Source organism: Cupressus sempervirens, chromosome 3, assembly GCF_028749045.1.
Source record: "Cupressus sempervirens isolate cs-2001-9-10 chromosome 3, ASM2874904v1, whole genome shotgun sequence".
NCBI lineage: Eukaryota > Viridiplantae > Streptophyta > Pinopsida > Cupressales > Cupressaceae > Cupressus > Cupressus sempervirens.
In genome coordinates, this window is record NC_143120.1 from 619,453,651 (window position 1) to 619,472,480 (window position 18,830).

Genomic DNA, 18,830 nt, shown 5'->3' on the forward strand with positions numbered 1-18,830 from the left:
TTGGTTGCAATTTGGAGGTGACGATTACTTAGAGTAAATATGGTTCAGATTTCATTCATGTGATTTCAATGTATGAAAAGAGCTCATGATCTCACCATTAATGAATTACCAAAGCACAGAAAGAACATCAGGGCATACAAAATTCTAAAAGCTAGGGCATGAAAATTTTAGCTAAGTGATCCAGTAAAATTGTAGAAGAAATCACACAGTGTAGAAGTGCAAATTCTATAGGTAAGTACTCTATGACCTTTTTAAAAATTCAACTATCTGTTGTTATAAAATTTCTAGGGTTTTATTCAAGATGCCTCCCCGAAAAGAGTTCACTGGACAAATGGATTATTTGAAACATTCTATGCACGATGATTTTCTTGAACAATTCTTCTTATTGGTACATGAAATAACTAAGTGGAGGGAACTCATTCCAAAACACCTGAGAGTAGCTATAGCAGAAGGTTTTTATGACATAAAAAATTGGATAAGAGATGCCTAGGTTTCCATGGGGGGTCTAGAGTTGTTTAAGAAATGGTTTTTAGAGCAAAGACTGGACACTCCTATGAGCAATGTATGGGAGTTTGACATTGGTAAATTAGCAGTTCCCACAGTTTTCTTTGATAGTGATTTATTGATGGATTTGGCAAAGAAATATGATCTGATTACAGGGTGGGTAAAGAACCATGCTAGAGTGAATCTCTTTAGGGTTTTCCCTAAATTAATTAGTGAGGTTTTCAACCTCAATCCTAACCATGCTATGCATGAAACTATTGATATGGATGACCTTCAAGAAAGGTATGATGCACAAAGAATTTACCTAAAAACAAGGCCATTGCAAGAGCATGCTATTAAAATTGGTACCATGCCTATGATTATAGCCAGTACCCCAAAGCCATTGCTGAGAAATTATTTCAATCTTAGAGCTCAAGCATTATATTTTTCTCTTTGCAAGATTTTTGGGATGGATGAAGTTGATCAAATCCCAGGCTCTATTGTCCTTATCATGGCTCAAACTCTTCAATTTGGGATGAGCACTATTCTGGATTTTCCTACTTTCCTTGTGAAAGAAATTCACAATGGCCTGGTGGGGATAGCACGGGGAAAAGTGGACAAACCATTTTGTTGGTATTCATTGATCATGCATGTATGCTTGTACAAGGGATTTACCTTCTTCTCCAATGGCATGGAGTTGAAAATGACCAAGGATGGAGAGAGGAATCTAGTGTAGTTATGGAGTGTAGATATGACTGCAGAAGCTATAGATGCTAGTTATGTGAGATTTGATAGATACTTTTCATTAAAGCTTAGGCTACTTTTGAAAGGGGACAACCCCAAAATTTCACAAGCATTGTTAGAATTGGTCAAACCCAAGGACCATGCACAAGGACTATTGGTTAGTCATAACTAGGGGGATATAATCCCTTATAATGTCTCAACAGTAATAAGAGTATATGGCTTTTTGGGAAAGCATCATGTTCTACCTTTCCATGTGCCCTTGAAGATAGGGATAGTTGAGCTCCTATGGCAGATAGGCACTATAGATGAGAGAGAATTGTCTAAGAAGGGTACCTTCTTTCCAATTGTTACTGTAGTGCATGATTTTGTTTTTGTCAAGAAAGGGTGGAAGCACCTGAATTTGTTTTTAGATAGATATAACATGGCAGACTCTCATGCCAGATTTATTGATCTTGAAGGATTATATGACCTCTTAAGAGAGAGGGTGAAAGCTTCTCACATGTTACAACAAGTTTATTATCTAGAGGATATAATCAAAAATGTTTTCACTTTGCAAGAACAAGAATTGAGGAAAGAAAAATGGATAGTATTCAGTAAGACTTTAGAATTCATAAATTCTTTTGACCCCCAATATGACCCATTGAAAGATAAGAAATACTGGGGAGCTAAAGTGTAAGCATTAATGAGGAGAAATCCACATATGTTGAGACATATCTAGACAAGGCTGCAGACATACAAAGAAAGATAAGCAGCAAAAATGTGGTAGCTCCTGGCCAATATACTTTGCAAAGAAGGGTAGGTTATGAAATGGTTCAAAGTGTGCAATAGGCACCCCTTCATTAGAGGCCAAGACTAGGAAGTCCATTTGTAGCCAGCTCTCCAAAAAGGTCAAAATTAGAATAGGGATCTTCTTCTTCTTAGTTAGAACAATACTCCCCAAGCCAGTCCCCAATCTGGATCAATGATGAAGCATCTTTAAGGGAGTAGCTTAGACAAATGGGTGGAGAAGGGGATGTAATTATTACTTCTAAAGACTTGGAGATTGGAGAGCCATAAGAACCTCCTACACCTTCCTTGGACTTAACCATTGCTGATTACCAAGGTAAGGAAATTGATCCGATAGTTTGCCAAGCTTCTAAAAGGTTTATTAATGATGATAATTTTGTAAAGTCTAGGACTTTTGCTCAATTTTTGAGGAGATTAAACATGGGAAATTTTGAGAAAACCTGTGAAAGGATAAAAGTACAAAAACAAGACAAACCTGATTTAGATATTAAGGAATAGGTGAAATCTAAATTTTTGAATGATTTTGCTCAATTTACTCCTGAAGCTAGGAGGAAAATAGTTAGACAGTCAGGAGTCCTCCTTCTGTCGAAGTGGGATATAGCAAATGCCATTGTTTTTTATTTAGTAAGGAAATAGAAGGATGTTCAACTAAGGACTACTGAAGTAATACTACAAGCTCATAGAGGAGTCAAATTTAGTGATAACCACCAAGCCATTGTTATATGGTCTATGAAAAAAAGGGACAATACTAGAATGCATGAGATTCCCACTGCAGAGCATACTGGTGCATTGACAATGTTCAGGGCTAGTGAGATAAGTAGTAAACAAATAATTAGGATGACATCAGAGATGCTAAAATTTGGTAGCATGGTGTCTGGCCAAGAGGAAGATAAATTTTCCCAACTTGATGCTAGGTTTGAAGAAGTTTTGAAAGCATATGAGGAGAGGGGTATGCGAATACAATCATTAGAAAATAAAGTAACTCAAATGGAGAAGATTCTTGGGAAAATAAAAATAGGAGAGACTAGTAAACCTAGGATTGCATACTCCCCACGGCCACCTATTGATCCTTTTAAATCAACACCAATTATTGAGATACCTAATACTCCAAAAAGGGCCTAGTTTTGTACTACAAAGGATTTTGAAGAGGAGAAAAATAAGTTATATGCAATGCATGTAGAACTTAATAATCAATATGAAGAAAAATTGAGCCAAGGTATCATGTATTTAATAGATAGGCTAGAATGGCCTACATTTTTTGATCAATTAGCAAGGATTTCAGCTATTAGGGATGAATTGAAGCAAAATGAAGCTATATTCAGACCCATTGTATAAAAGTGGATAGAGAGAAATTTAGATATCACTGCTATGTGTATATCTATTATTTAGCTAGCATATCATTATATAGAAGGAATTTTTAATTTACTAAATAAGTTACAGGGTTTTGATGATAAGCAAGATTCTTTCTATAGAAGATTAACTATTTGTTTTTCCAAGTATTTTGCAAAAAAAATTGATTTATTCCCTTGTGCTCTTAAAAAAAATTGATAAAATAAAGGAAAAGGAAGAATGGAAGAGGAAGCTAGATGAAGTCTTCTATGAAAGAATGAATAAGGTTATAAATGAAATGGGCCATTTGTTATGGGCAATGACAAATGAGGAGTTGGTAAAAGTACAGATATTCTATAACTCCATCAAAAAAGATTTTGTTGATATAGAGGCAAATGAAAATTTTTTATTAACTATACAAAGAGAAGTTCTAAATTTTGATTAGAAAGAGGACACTACCTATAATAAGTGGAAGGAAGAGTTTATGTCTAAAAAATGGATAGAAGGTGATGATGAGGTGGACAGTGATGATAAAGAAGAGGGCACAAAAGTGGAAGCCACCTCTGCCACTGATGATAAAGACAAAGAGGATCCTCAGGTGGTAGGAGGTGACTCATCACTATCACATTTGATGGCCACCTATCCAAAGGAACTAGAACACTAAAGGAATTCTATTATAGTTTTTTTGTCTCCCCAAAGGGAATAATAGAAATGGACCCACAAAAGGATTTTCAGTGTATGAGTCTTTCTGTTATTCACATTTTGTCATTTTGTGATAGGTGTATGTAAATATTTCTTGTAAAGGGCACCTATCATTTTCTCTTAGCCTGAAGCTTGTTAGATCTCACACTATAAAAGTGAGCTTCTAGGGCTAGAGGATGGTCCAATTTTCTAATGTTTAAGTGATATACTTAGCTTTTTTTCGATCTAATTTTTTGGAGCAAGTTTATGATGTATTTTCTCTATTAGTTCCTAAGAATACATGAATATAGAATGATCTCTATGTTTATTCTTAAGGTCATTCTAAGTTTATTGATACAATTTTCAAAGAAAATGAATCCAAATTATGGGCTATCCCCATATCAGTTCTTGTTGAATTTTGTCTCCTTTTGATTACTTGGTTATCTTGATATTGTATGAGTAAAGGCTTGTGCAATTGAAAGCAATCCAGTTAGGTTGTATATATGTTCATCACTGCTATTAGTTCAATGGATTAAGTAAAAGCTTTGATGAATTTATAAGGTTTGTTGTAGTAGTGGAAAGGATTTTGAATGATGAATTCTAATAAGAATTGCTGATAATATTTTTTTTCAAGGCAACAAATTAGATCTAAGGATTTGTAGTAGACTCTGAACCCCAATGGATTAGGCACTGGTCAAATTGATTCAATTGGAAAAGAAATGTGTCGTAAATGGTTTTCAAATGCAGAATTATAATCAATTTTACTTTTATTTCCTAAAGATTTTCAAAGTTGGCTAGTACTTGTTTGCATGGAATGTTTTAGCTTCAGTTAGCTACTATTGCTGAGAACATGTGTAGACCTATAGAAGAATTTTGGCCAGATCTATTATATGGGATGTGTTTATCAAATTGTCATGAATTATGCATGTATTTGAGGATTTGAGATGAGAATTAGAATGAAACTAAAATAATCTTCATATAGTGTTTCCCAGTCTTGAATCATCCTTGGGTATACCCATCCTAGTTTTGTAGAGCCTAAAGAGTAGAAAACCACCCTTGGTTTTGTTGAAGTTGAGTCCAAATGGTTTGCACATATAATTATTAATATGAATTGACTAGTTCTTAGATTGTATGAGTGATGTCATTTTGGTATTGAGCATTTTGTTGCTTAGTAGTTTTAAAACACCAACACCCTCAATGCCCTTGCTCATTGAAGTGAAAAGATAATAAGGAAAGGAAATATTTATTACATGCCTAAAGTGATTTAACAGAATGAAGTGATGTGTTCTGACCCTACCGAATCTAGTATCTAGATATATATATTTGATAATAAACCTTACAACATACCTTCAAAGCTTTTTAATCAACTCTGTTTCATACTATGTCTCAATCTTCATGAGTTTCTTCCTTTCATCCTCATCCTTCACAAAGTCCTTGATTGTATTAGCCAACATTTTCTTGTCTCTAAAAAAATTTATCCCCTCCAAAGAGATCTTTGTGACCTAGAAAACCAGTTCCACATTAACTTGATGTGTAACCCCATCAATTTTAACACACCCGTCCTTCCAAGAATTCACCATAATCTTAGTGATCTCATTATCGAATTGATGGAGTTTTTCTATGAATCTCATAATACAAGACTTCTCCAGCTTATTCTAGACCTTTGAGTTATTCCTCTAAATTTTCACCTCTCCCATCAGCTCCTTCCTACTTCTTTCCCCAACCATAATGTCCTCTGGTTCAAAAAACCTATACCTACTCCATATTCTATCACAGACTTCAGCTTCCTTCAAATTTTGAACCCCAAAAAAGTTTTTAAATTTGGCAAATATAATGGTAGAAGGAAAATTGATCCATAAATTGTGCCATATGTACTTGATATGATGGAAAGTTAATACCTTAGCATGATTCTCATTTATGCCTTGTCTGACATGCAATCTTACAAATCTTTCCATAATTAATATTGGAATGCCTTCGTACTTCCCTGGATACAATCTAGTAATATTAAATCTTTCACAGCCCCCAGAAAGTTGTCACCATTATGCCATGTTATCACAATGTTTTTGACTACTACTTCATTTGCAAACTAGTCTGCAGCTGAGTTGGCCTCCCTATAGACATGGCTTATGTGGACCTTTTAAAATTTTCTCAAGTCAAATTTAATCTCCTCCACCACATTTGCAATAGTCCAAGAGGGCAAAGATTGACCATTTAAACAATTAATAATATTCAAAGAATTCCCCTCTAGCCAAAGGTTCTCGATCCCAGAAGGCAGGGCTAATTTAATAATGTGACAAGCTACATTGGCCTTGGAAAAATGGTTTTATTGAGTCCCAAGAGGATAAGAAAAGGCTGCAACTCCATGTCCATGGATATTTCTAATAATTCCTCCATAGCCAGTAGAACTAGGATTCCCTTTGGCTACCTCGTCAAAGTTGGCTTTATGCCAGTCTTTAGGGGGAAGAAGCCACCTAGCCTCTTGTCTTTTCCTATCTCTATCCTTTTTCTTTTCTATGTTATTTCCTCCTTCTTCTATGTCTCCTCCTTTTTTGATGGAAAAATTCTCCTTCATTGATCCTTCATTTTTTCTACAATAGCAGGGGATTCCCTGTCTCTAAAGATATGATTATTTTTCTCTTTCCATACTCCCCAACAAAAATGTAGAAGAGACTAGGAGCATAACATCCGAGTCTTCATTCCGATGTGCACACTATTCCATTGTCTAAAGAACTCTTGGATGTTTTCTAGGATACACCAGCTACCCTCATAGTCCCTAGTCAAAAGATTCCAAACCTTAGATGAGTAGGGACAATGAATAAAGAGGTGGTTAACTGTCTCCAAATCTTGCTTACAAAGGTTGGAACTATTAGGGATAATTTGACCTCTCTTTGCCAGGTTATCTAAGGTAAGAACTTTGTCTTGGGGAAGTAACCAAAAGATTATGTTAATTTTTGGGGTAAGACCAAATTTTTGGGCCTTATCCTATCCCACATCGAGAAGTAACCTGAAGCAATAGAGTACTACCCATTTGAATTGTCTCCCTAAATGACTTCATCCCTCTTGTTATTAAGGATCATAACATTTAGAGTAATCAACAAAGGTTTAAGGTCTGAGGAGACTAGGGATAGGTCTTGCCATCCATGACTAGCCTTATAGTCACTAACTTTCAGACCAAATCTTCTAATACATAAATCTACCCATCTCCCATAGTTAAGGTGCTCAATAAGAGGTCCCTGGCATAGCCAATTATCCTACTAGAAAAACATATTTTCACCATTGCCTACTTTCCATTTTGCCTTTGACTTGGCCAAAAAATTTCCTTTAGAATCCCATTCCATATGTAAGATCTTTGGGGTATCTCAACCTCACTAAGCAAAAAATTGAGGGACTATCGTCTTAGATATTTCTCCACCATAATGTCCCTCCATTCTCCTAAGATCTAAAAAATGTGTCATATCTGCTTGGCTAATAGGGCATTATTGGGATGTCCAATTTTTCTAATGCCAAGACCACCATAGCATTCAAGGAGATAGACATGGTCCCAAGCAACAAGATGATATCTCTTATTATCTTCAACACCTATCCATAAGAAGTCTCTCTGAATCTTCTCCATTCTATCAACATGCTTAACCAGGATCCCAAAGAGGCTGAGGGCATAAGTAGGGAGATTTCACCAAAGAACATTTACCTACTTGACTAAGGGTGGCTCCTTTACAACTAGCCAACTTCTTGTTGAATCTGTCAATGATACCATTCCAGAAGGATTCCAAAGGTTTGGCCCCAAATGGCATTCCAAGATAGTTTTCTAGAAGAGACCCAACACCACATCCCAAGATATGAGAAATTTTCCTCTCTCTCTCCAAAGGTTTGTTAATAAAGTAAACTGAGCTTTTATCCTAGTTTATAGCCTAGTCTAAACCACTTGTAAAGGAATTTAGCAAACCTTTAAACACTTTGGCCTCCTAGACCAAGGCATCTCCACCTAGGATAGTATCACCCACAAATTGCTGATGGGTGAAAGAAGTTTGCCTTGACGAAGGCTTGAGGCCATGTAGGCTCCCATCATGTCTTTTCCTTAGAATTAACCTCCCCAAGTACTCAGCCATAATAATGAAAAGAATAGGGGATAAAAGGGTTGCCATGTCTCAACGCTTTAGAGGGGAAGAAGAAATTCAAGGGAGAACCACTGATCAAAATGGATAAAGAGAGGGTTGAGACAAGCTGAAGGATGAGTCTACAAACTTGGGCATCAAAACCAAAATCCTAAAGGACAAGGATCAAGAAATTCCAATCCACCTTGTCATAAGCTTTAGACAAGTCCAACTTAAGCAGAAATCCTTCTCTCTTCCTAACTTCCAATGAATGAATCACCTCATGGACCATTATAATATATTCAAGAATTTATCTCCCTAGGACAGAACCAATTTTCTATAGGGAGATAATCAAATAAAGTACATTGAGAAGCTTGGTAGTCAAAACTTTCAAAATGAATTTATAGAATGAGTTGCATAGACTAATGGGTTTGAACTTATCCATCAAGTCAGCCCCTAAGATTTTCAGAATAAGCACCAAAAAAGTAGCATCGAGTTCTTTCAAAAGGTTCTTGGCTCCAAAAAATTCTTGCATAGCCTCCACAACATCCCTTTGACCACCTCCCAATATATCTGGAAAAAGAAAGTTGGAAAACCATCTGGGCTAGGTGCTTTGTCACCAGGAAGAAAAGTAAGGGCTTCATCATTTTTTTGCAGAGAAAGCATCATCTTGATAAGTTAGGTCATATACTTAAGACACTAAATGTTATCTCTATTCTAGTCAATTCTCTGGACTATCTAAGTTTATTCTCAACTACTTCAAGTCTTAAAAGAAATGTTTCCTTTGTGAATTCTTTGGTGCATGATATTAACAACTATATCATCAAAATTGCTATCTTGAATGGTGGTGTTAGAGTCTTCAATATCTTTCATATAACCTCATCATCATCCTTGGTTCCTCTTTGAGCTTTAATACCTATGGTAATTTATGATATCTTTCTTATATATGTTGTTACAAATTCATCTTCTATCATCTTGGCATCTTGAAATGCACAAATCCAATTTTATAGATTCAACTTCTTAGAGTATTCATCACTTTTGAAACCATTTTCCAAAGCTTTTCAAATCAAATGTGAAGTAGAAAGTGATTTTACTTGATTGTACTCAATTTTAGGAAGTGCAATCAATAGTGCTTCTTTATCTCTCATGTCACACATGAAAAGATCTTTTTCTACCTCAATGCAAGTTTCCAAGTCCTTTTCTTCAATGATTGTCTTTGCTATTTTTGACAATATCCAATATCTCAGACCCATGCACAAAAAATGTATCTTCATCTTTTCTTTCCAACTATCATAATTTGTTCCATGAAACTTCTGACTATATTTCCTGAACATGTTCACCATGGATCTCCCAAAGTTGTTAAAATTTTTCTTCAAGGACCTAAAGTTCTGATACCAACTTTTAGAAACAATAGTCTATCAAGATAAATGAGACTAGGAGGGGTGAATCAATTATCCAAAAATTAAAACATTCATCTTCTTCATAAAAAATTAAACATTCAACCAAACTAAATAACAACCATACAAAAATACACAAATATGTTGACTAGGGAAACCCTTGATCAGAGGGAAATCCCTAGTGGGAATGATTCCCACAAGATGATGTACTAATATAAATATTGCTTGTTAGAGTATGGACCCTATTAGGAGTCTATTACAACATTTAGTAAAATGAGTCCCTATTAGGAGACTTTGAATCCCTATTAGGAGATTCCAACCATGTTAGGAGTTGTAGTACAATGTATGCAAAAAGAGCCCACTACCCAAACATGTAATTTCAACTACAAGAAGAGCTCACTACTCAAGTAAGTAATTTACTATTATTTTTCTTCCTTGCTTGTTCTTTCCTATATCCTATCAAAGGAATCAATCACTGTTAGACCTTGTAGATCAGGTCACAAACCTCAAATCCAAATACCAAACCTTGGATCACTCAGCAAAACCTCTGTAATGAAGTTTCCTTCACTTCCACACTGCTATGCTCAACTTCACATTCCACACTCTTTGTTGCTTTATAAATATTCATAATTCACATATATCCATACAATGATAAAGGAAAATATCCTTCCTTTTTACCAAGTCCATAAAATAATTCCTTGAGTCGACTGTTAGTCCTTCTCAATTAATTATTGTTAGAGTAATTATTTTGTTTCACTTATTAATTAGATCATCTTGATTTAATTAATTAAGTGGTTTATTACTCTAGTTCTTAAGCTTTCTTTTAGGTGCATGCAATTAATATTTTATAGTAATTATAATGTGCAAGCCTAGTTAGGGTTTCGTGATTCCTTTTATAAGGATTCAGCTCTTTGTATTTTTTCATTCACTTATTGGATCATAATAGAAATTTCTCTTTACATGTCCATAAGATGTCTGGCTTTTTGGCCTCCATGATTTTTCCTTGCCTCCGTTCTTTGCTTCATCCATGTGACAGGTTTATGCATGCAGGTGTTCTTGGGAGATTAATTTTTCACCTAATCTAACATGGTATCAGAGCAAGCTTGCTACTCACTGTTCATGGTTTGTTGAAGTGTTTCAGAAGTAGGAGTTTTTTAAGGGTTTCAGAAGCTTTTTATGTAGATTTAGGGGAACCTTTGTTTTTGGTCACTTTGGGCTCAAATGGACTTCACCGTTGCATTTAGAGTGCCCAAAAACCCCAAAATCCATATAAAACTTGTCCATTTTGGACAACGTTGGTCTGGGATGCAAATTTTTTTGCCCAACAAGGTTGTACGCCCCCTGCACACGTTACGAGGCAAAAATTTGTTCTGAGATGAAGATGATGGTATAGGTTTTTTTTGAGTTTTGATGCAGTTTGGTTGCCTATTTTGGTAGTCAAAGCCATATATTATGTTTTTTCCTTTCGGGAGCCATATCTCGCTCATCCGAACTCTTTTTTGGGCTCGCTAGATATCGTTGGAAAGCTAGTTCTATGAGTTATTCAGTTGCAAGGGTCTTTTATCCAGATTTTTCTCTAGGTTCTTTCTTCTCTGAGTTTTGCACTTTCGCACTCTGGCGGATTACTTGGATTCTACAGGTCTTGCAATCTCTTCTTTTGTTCTTTTGGCTCACTCTTCTTTCTGACTTCTGAGCATTGTACGCTTCTCTTCTGTTGCATTCTTTTTTCTGTAAACACACTGAGATAAAGTGCTTGCTTTTGCATATCTAGGATATTGTACACCTTGTGTTTGTTTGTACTTGCACTCAGTTATAAAGTGTCATGGGGGGACATGATGTTTTGCCATTTTGTGCTCATCCACCTTTGTTAAGTGAGCATTCCTTCCATGACATTAGCCCATGCAGTGTGTTGGTGACACTGCCCTTTATCCTGTGCTTTTACTTCTTTTGCACTATTAGTGTTCTTGATTCTTCTTCTTGTAGATGTTTTTGGCATTGCATTTCATTGTTCCTGTCACCCCTCTCCCTGTTCAGCATTATGGGGGGTTCACCTGTTGGCTCTATTGCTTCCTTGGTTCAGTTGAGTGATCTACGTGTTCAATTTTTGTTCCTATGTACTAGGCAGATGCAGTGGCTAGGCACCTATGCATTTTGGTGAGATGGTTCATCTATGATATAGACACTCATTCATTCCTACTTTTGGAGGTCACCTCTTCAATTGATCAGCTCTTCAGACTTTGTCTTCTCTACCTAGTCATGCTCTATTTCAGTGAGGGTTCCAGCAGTTTCTTCTGACAACACTATTTGCAGCTTCATGCTTCAGAGATGCTTCATGCTCTTTCTTGTTCCTTTCTTTGGGATATTTCCTAGATTGGAGACTTTTTTTCCTTCATCTAGTTCATTTCCTTGTATTGGGTACCTGATTAGGCCTTGTTGTCAGGACCCATTTTTTTTTGCTTTCATAGCTTTGCTAGGTTAGCTTCCTCCCAAGCTTCACTTAACGGGGGGTGTTAGAGTAATTATTTTGTTTCACTTATTAATTAGATCATCTTTATTTAATTAATTATGTGGTTTATTACTCTAGTTCTTAAGCTTTCTTTTAGGTGCATATAATTAATATTTTATATTAATTATAATGTGCAAGCCTAGTTAGGGTTTCGTGATTCCTTTTATAAGGATTCAGCTCTTTGTTTTTTTTCATTCACTTATTGGATCATAATAGAAATTTCTCTTTCCATGTACATAAGATGTCTCTGGCTTTTTGGCCTCCATGATTTTTCCTTACCTCTATTCTTTGCTTCATCCATCTGATAGGTTTATGCATGCAGGTGTTCTTGGGAGATTATTTTTTCACCTAATCTAACAATTATTATAGGACCACATTAAAAACATATTACACTTAGTGATAACACAAATATTTTTCCTTGAAACCTTAATAACTTTCCATACACACCATATTATGACGAGCAAGCTTAGTGATGTCATCCTCAATATGTCTTCTCTATGTCCTTAATCTCAATCCTCAAGATATCAACTCTGGTAAGAGATATAACAAGTTTACTAGAACATGCCTCTATAAACTCTATCTTAGAACAAGAATCACCAAAATTTTCATAACTTCTTCTAGACTTATTCTTTCTACTTCCAATGTTAACTACATATGCCAAATACTTAGAAGTATCTCCCATAACCTTGGGTGGTTATTGTGCTCAACTAGCCATCTATACCAACTTAATCTTTCTAAGTTGTTGTTCTATCAAATACTACAAAAGACATCAAACATGATATGTTGACATGAAAAAAAAACTTAGTCATGAATGTAACATATCATGATCAAACCAATCTTCTAATGATCTCTCCAATCTTCCAACAAATATGTTTACCAAGCCACTACCTAAGGATTCTTTTGAGTATCTAAGAGGTAAATTGGAGTTCCTAACCTTATCCAAAGTTCAGTCAAGGCAAAGATCCATGTTGCATCATATCATAGATGAATTCTAATATCTTTTAGAGCTTATGTAGTAGTGCTCACACCTTAGGAGCATTTCTAAAGTTGTGACGTTAACTGTGTTGAAATTGATGTAATCTATACATGAAAGGTACAAGGATAACTACAAGTTTTATAAATTTCATGATGAAATTTATAATGACCTTTGACATTTTTGTCAAAGGGGGAGAGAAACAAGGGAGAGAAATAATAGAGAGAAACACGAGAGAGAAATAATGATGATACATGAAAATGGGGAGAATATATTGAATACTAAGAGAACTATATGTTGAAGGGAAGTGCTACAAATAGATGAAGATGAGAAAGAATATTGAACCTATATTGTAAGATCATATCCTAAGGGGAAGAAGTGTTAGAAATGTTGAAGATTATTTCTGCTGAAGATACATACCATGTACCAAATTGAGGAACCATAATTGCAAAGTTTTATTATTTTCATGCATACATTTGAATATCTTATGTTGTATGTTTCCATCAATTCCAAAGGGGGAGAGTTTTTTTGCCCCAACTAATATTGTAGTTGATAGTGGGAGATTGTTAGTTGTTGACGCTATGAATGAATGTAAAATAGTCATATCAGTTGTTATATTGTAATTTATTTTAAAGTATTAGTTGGGTATATATTATGCTAACTCATGAAAGTACAATATTATTATATTGATGAAGAGGATTTGAAGAAATTATGATGAAGATAAAAGTGATATGTCAGATATTCAATAGGTACTTGAATGAGCTACACAATGATAATATATTATTAGTTTGATTGTTTTACAATCATGTATTATTGTAATGTATTCAAGTACATAATATTTCCTAATTCAAAAGGTTAATGAAGGGAGACTTTATTCACCAAGTGACTACAATATTTCCTAAGTGATTGGTAAAGGGAGGAGGAAAAACATAGTGTTATCAGCTGAGTCAGTATTAACTAAGTGCTATATTTCCCAAGCAAGTGTTATAATTACTAAGTGACATCTCAACGAACAAGTTCACAAAATTGGAATTTAAGGCCAAATTTTTATGCAAATTTGGAAATTTTGAGAAGGTCTAAAGCACGAGTCAAAGTTTGTTGTAAGATCATTGATGGAGAAAATTAAAGTAAGCCCTAATGATGGAAATGGAATGAATATAGGATGGACACAAATTTCTAAGTAAATTTATATTTTCTATGTCTAAATTCATTGTATGAAGGAATTTTTTTGCAGAACTAGGATTGTTGATGTTGATTAAGTAGGAAAAGATGAAAGGATTTGGAGGATTTTAGAAAACTACTTAAGGAGATGTTGTAGATAGTTTTAGGTTGTTGGTTCAAATTTATTGTTGGCTTATGTTTTTGAGTTTGATACTAATTATATTTCTTAGAGAAGACCAAAGTTCAAAGGTGAAGGAGGAAAAGGGAGGTTGTTGAGATAGGTGAACAAAGAAGTGAAAGGAGAAAGAGAAGGGGTTATTCAACCAAGTAAAAGTACTAAGTGAAAGAAGATCCGAGAGAGAGAGAGAGAGAGAGAGAGAGAGAGAGAGAGAGAGAGAGAGAGAGAGAGAGAGAGAGAGAGAGAGAGAGAGAGAGAGTGAAGGAGCCAAAATAAATATTTGGATAAGAAAAGCTTGTTAGAATTCTTAATAGATCACTTTATATTGTTACTATTTAACCATTATAACAAAAAAGCTCAGAAGTAATGAGTTGACCTAAAAAGTCTTTGAAATCCTATATGGTAGAATCAATTAGAAATGTTTGTAAGTCCTTTGAATCATGCCACACATTTTAGTCAAGGATAGGTAGTTCTAAGGTCTAGATAATCTTTTGGTGAAATTATCTAACAAGGTCAATTTAACAAAATGTATGTAAAGTTTAACTAGGTTATCTCCTAAAAGGGATCAGTTTAGAAGAGTCAAATTTTTGGGTTGTTGGTCTCAGTTGGTTTTCCCATTATAGGGTTTTCACATTAAAAATCATAGTGTTAATTGTATTATTGTTGTTTGTGTTGCAAATTGTTCTATGTATTTTTTAATTTAGTGCAACTTGGTAATAACTAATATATCAGTAGTTTATAACTAGAAATTTATTGTCAGTAGGTAATGCAAGGAATAGTTTGATAAGATTTTATAAAAGAAATTAACGAATGGATTAAGTATTGAGTTGTTTGTGTATATTGAGTATTTAGAGTTATTGTTGATGATGTTTTTGATGCTTTGATGGTGTTGAAATATTTGAAAGGACTATGAGATTACTAGACATAATTAGTTCACCTTCTCCACTCCCTCTCAGTTATCTAAGATATGTGATTCATCATATTCAAAAATATGGAGTCATTCTAAATAAAAATACTCTACCCAAAGTTCACCAAAATGAAAAATAATTATCAAAGTATTGCCTCATATTTTGAAAAGAAATCATCCAAATAAAATTGTTACCAAGTTTTAGTATTACCTTTTGAAAGCTTGAAGTCATTAGTTGATGTGAGAGTTTTTCAAAAGAGATGCTCTTAAGTATGTTTTAGGTCACTTGCTTCTCATCTTTCCTAAAGTACTATGTTTTATTTGTTTTCCAAGTCTCCTTTTGCATTACCTTTACTTAATTTTTCAATTGTGTTTCATGTTTTCCTAGTACACGTGAGGTTTAGGTGATCTAGGCATTGTTGGGGTTTGTTCTAGTGTCTTCCTATTGAGAAGTAATTTTTTATTCACCTCATCATCTATTATCCTTCTCTAATATTTCATGTCCCATAGATTCCAAGATTTCAAGTTGATTTTCCCCTTGAGAGAGCTACATCAAGTGCAAATCCAAAGCATAACGCCATAATAGTGATTCATAGGTTGTGAATATGATTTTGTCAATACCCAAAGGCCTACAAAGATGTGCTAGAAACTAGAGTGAGTCTCATTAAAATTTGGGTAGGTAAGATCAAGTACTATGAGGGAACATAGAACTATGGTTTTTCTGCTACATATTCATGGAATTGAAGTTGTTTAGTTCTATTTTTGAAGCTATGTGAACTTGAGCCAAATCTCAAGCCCAATGATCAGATAGTGCAAGTACAATGTTAAAAAGAACCATTTAAAGGCTCATAACTAGTAAGGCATGCTTGAGATCTAGCTTTTAGATCATCATTTTGAAATAAAAGGTTGAATGTTGTTTGTTGCACCTTAGTCTAGGAAATATTGCTAGGAAAGAAGTTTTCCACCCCAAGGCAATGGACAAAGTTACTTCTTTGGATGATTTGAGAATAGAAAGTCAAGCCACTTTAAAATATGAATATCCCTCGAAGATTCTCATAAGACACTTCTATAGAAGTTAGTGATGGAAATGTTAACCTAATGTAAAGTAAAAGTACTATTAAAAGCATTAGGTAGACAATGGAAGCATGGAGTTCACAAGCTAGCCAAAGGATTACTCCCTGTGTTGTAATTCCAAATAATAGGAAAATGGATTTGTGGAAAAGATATCTCTCTCTCTCTCTCTCACACACACACACACACATGCTAATATTATTAAGTATATCTGCATTCCATATTTTGAGGAGAAGTAAGTAACTTCCCATAAAGATAAAGTATTTATCCTATTAAGTGTTTCTTAGTCATGTCACTTTACTTTAAGTAAAGTAAGAGTGCTTTTGGGAATTTAGCATTTTATGTGCAAACGAATGGAAAGTTTAAATAGCTATTACTCATGGAATTAAATGAAAATCTTACCATTATAATCATTAGAAAAACTTTATTTTATTTTTGTGACACTAACATTCTAATTCCTAAAGCTATTTCATCAGAATTGCATATAATTGGTTTCTTCAAGTATATTTAAATAACTATTTATCAAGAATTGCATCATGTGCATTCATAGCGAATGACAATCATAGCTACTAGTTATGATACATTAATTGGCTTAGAGAGACACATCCTTCAAATTCTATGATTTGGGTGACCTTTATAGGAGGTTTAATTCTCAACCCATTCACCCAATCACTTAGAAACTTAAAGAGAGTGGATTGGTACAAGTAGCCAATTTTTCAATAGTAGTTCATGCACCTGAGGTAGTGAAGGAGTACATAGAGAGATACAACCTAAAAACAAGGAAGATTTTGTTTCTTAACTAGTCTATTTTGATACCAATTAACAAGGCACTCATGTAGTCTACATTTGGCATCCCTATGAAGGAGTAGTATTGTGATATCAATTTTGGTCCTCCACATCCGTGTTCAATGAGAAGAAGACCCTCAGACAAGAGGACTTATAGATGACCTAGTTCTAGAATGCTCGCTCAAAGAAGAGAAAAATGTGGAAGACTCTGTTTGGCACAAATATAAAACAAGAGATTGTGGATATTGAGCACCACTTCTTCCTACTACAAGAAAATTATGCTAAGAATATACAAACTGCACCAAAGTCTATGAATTCTACCTACTTCTATAGCTTCTTCCTAGAATTGCAAGGATTCCTAGAAAGGAGATTCCCACTAGAGGGAATTACAGCCACAAACTAGTTCGTATGTTCATTCATTGAGTTTTTGAGTTTCTCTTATTTGCGAATAGGATCTTATGATGGATTTCCTAAGAGGTTGACAAGGTATCCCAAAGACTAGGTGGTCCTAGTTGAGTTGTGTTGATAGATACTTGAAGTTAACACCCTCTATTGCAATGTGAAGAAGATTGTCAAGATTCCATTCCCTATAGTGGTAGGCCCATATTCATGTACCTCTAGATCGGGTGCACAAAATTTGGTGAAGAGATTTGATAGCTAGATTAAGTTATTAGACTATGAAGTGCTCTAGCCTCAATATGATCTAGTTAATTTGATAAGGGATCATCTAAAGTTGGGATATGCCTATTGGCATCCCCTAGATATTGAGGACTTCTGGTCTGAGTGTCTAAATGAGTACCAAACTCGAGAGAGATTTTGGTCAAGAGTTACTAGTGATGAAATAAAATTATATAACAATTTTGTTGATGTTTCTAACCTTATAAATTATGGAGCCTACATGCACCCCACATCTTATGAGAAGATTAATGGCACACAAATTCTGTCTACCCTACTTGTAGATCTAGTCATTAATACCATAGAGGTTCTCATGCCAGGTATAATTAAAAAAAATAGATGATTGGGTGGAGTGGACCTGAGCAAGGAAGAAAAGGATGAAAAGCATTGGTTCTACGGGTGGGTTATCAGTTGGAGCCACCCAGTCAACCATAATTTTGACCACTATAACCACTACATAAACATCTGTGGGGCTATTATAGCCTATTGACCAAGGTGGAGAATAGCCTCTAGAAAGCAATGTATCACTCACACATAATAAACATCAAGAACATTGGGGAGAAACATGATGATAAAGATAAGGGAAAGGAATAAGAAAATTAGTGGCCAAGCCATCTTACCCTATTCAACTCATTAATTTGGATGGTGATATTAATCTCATGGATATCCCAAAAAAGGAAGCATCTCAGTAGAGGGATAGTTTAGCCTTTTAATAAGTAAGGTGGTTGTCTTCATAGTTTCTTCCCAAAGAAAGCTAACTCCATTAATCTTGAGGAAGTTGTTTGACCCCACTCCATTACAACCTGCTATCAATTTTCTCTCTATAGAGTCTTTGGATGAGGAGACCATTGATATCAAGAAGAGGAGATATGAGGATGTATCCCCCTCAAAGGACTTGATCATACAAGTCACCTCCTCTCATCCATGCATGAAGAAAAAGAAGCAAAAGACAATTGTTGCACTAGCAACAGATTCAACAACTAACCACATGCTAGTTGAGATTGTTGAGCCATAGAAAGAGGGAAGAGTCAATAATATTTCAAATGATTATTTTAAAATTAG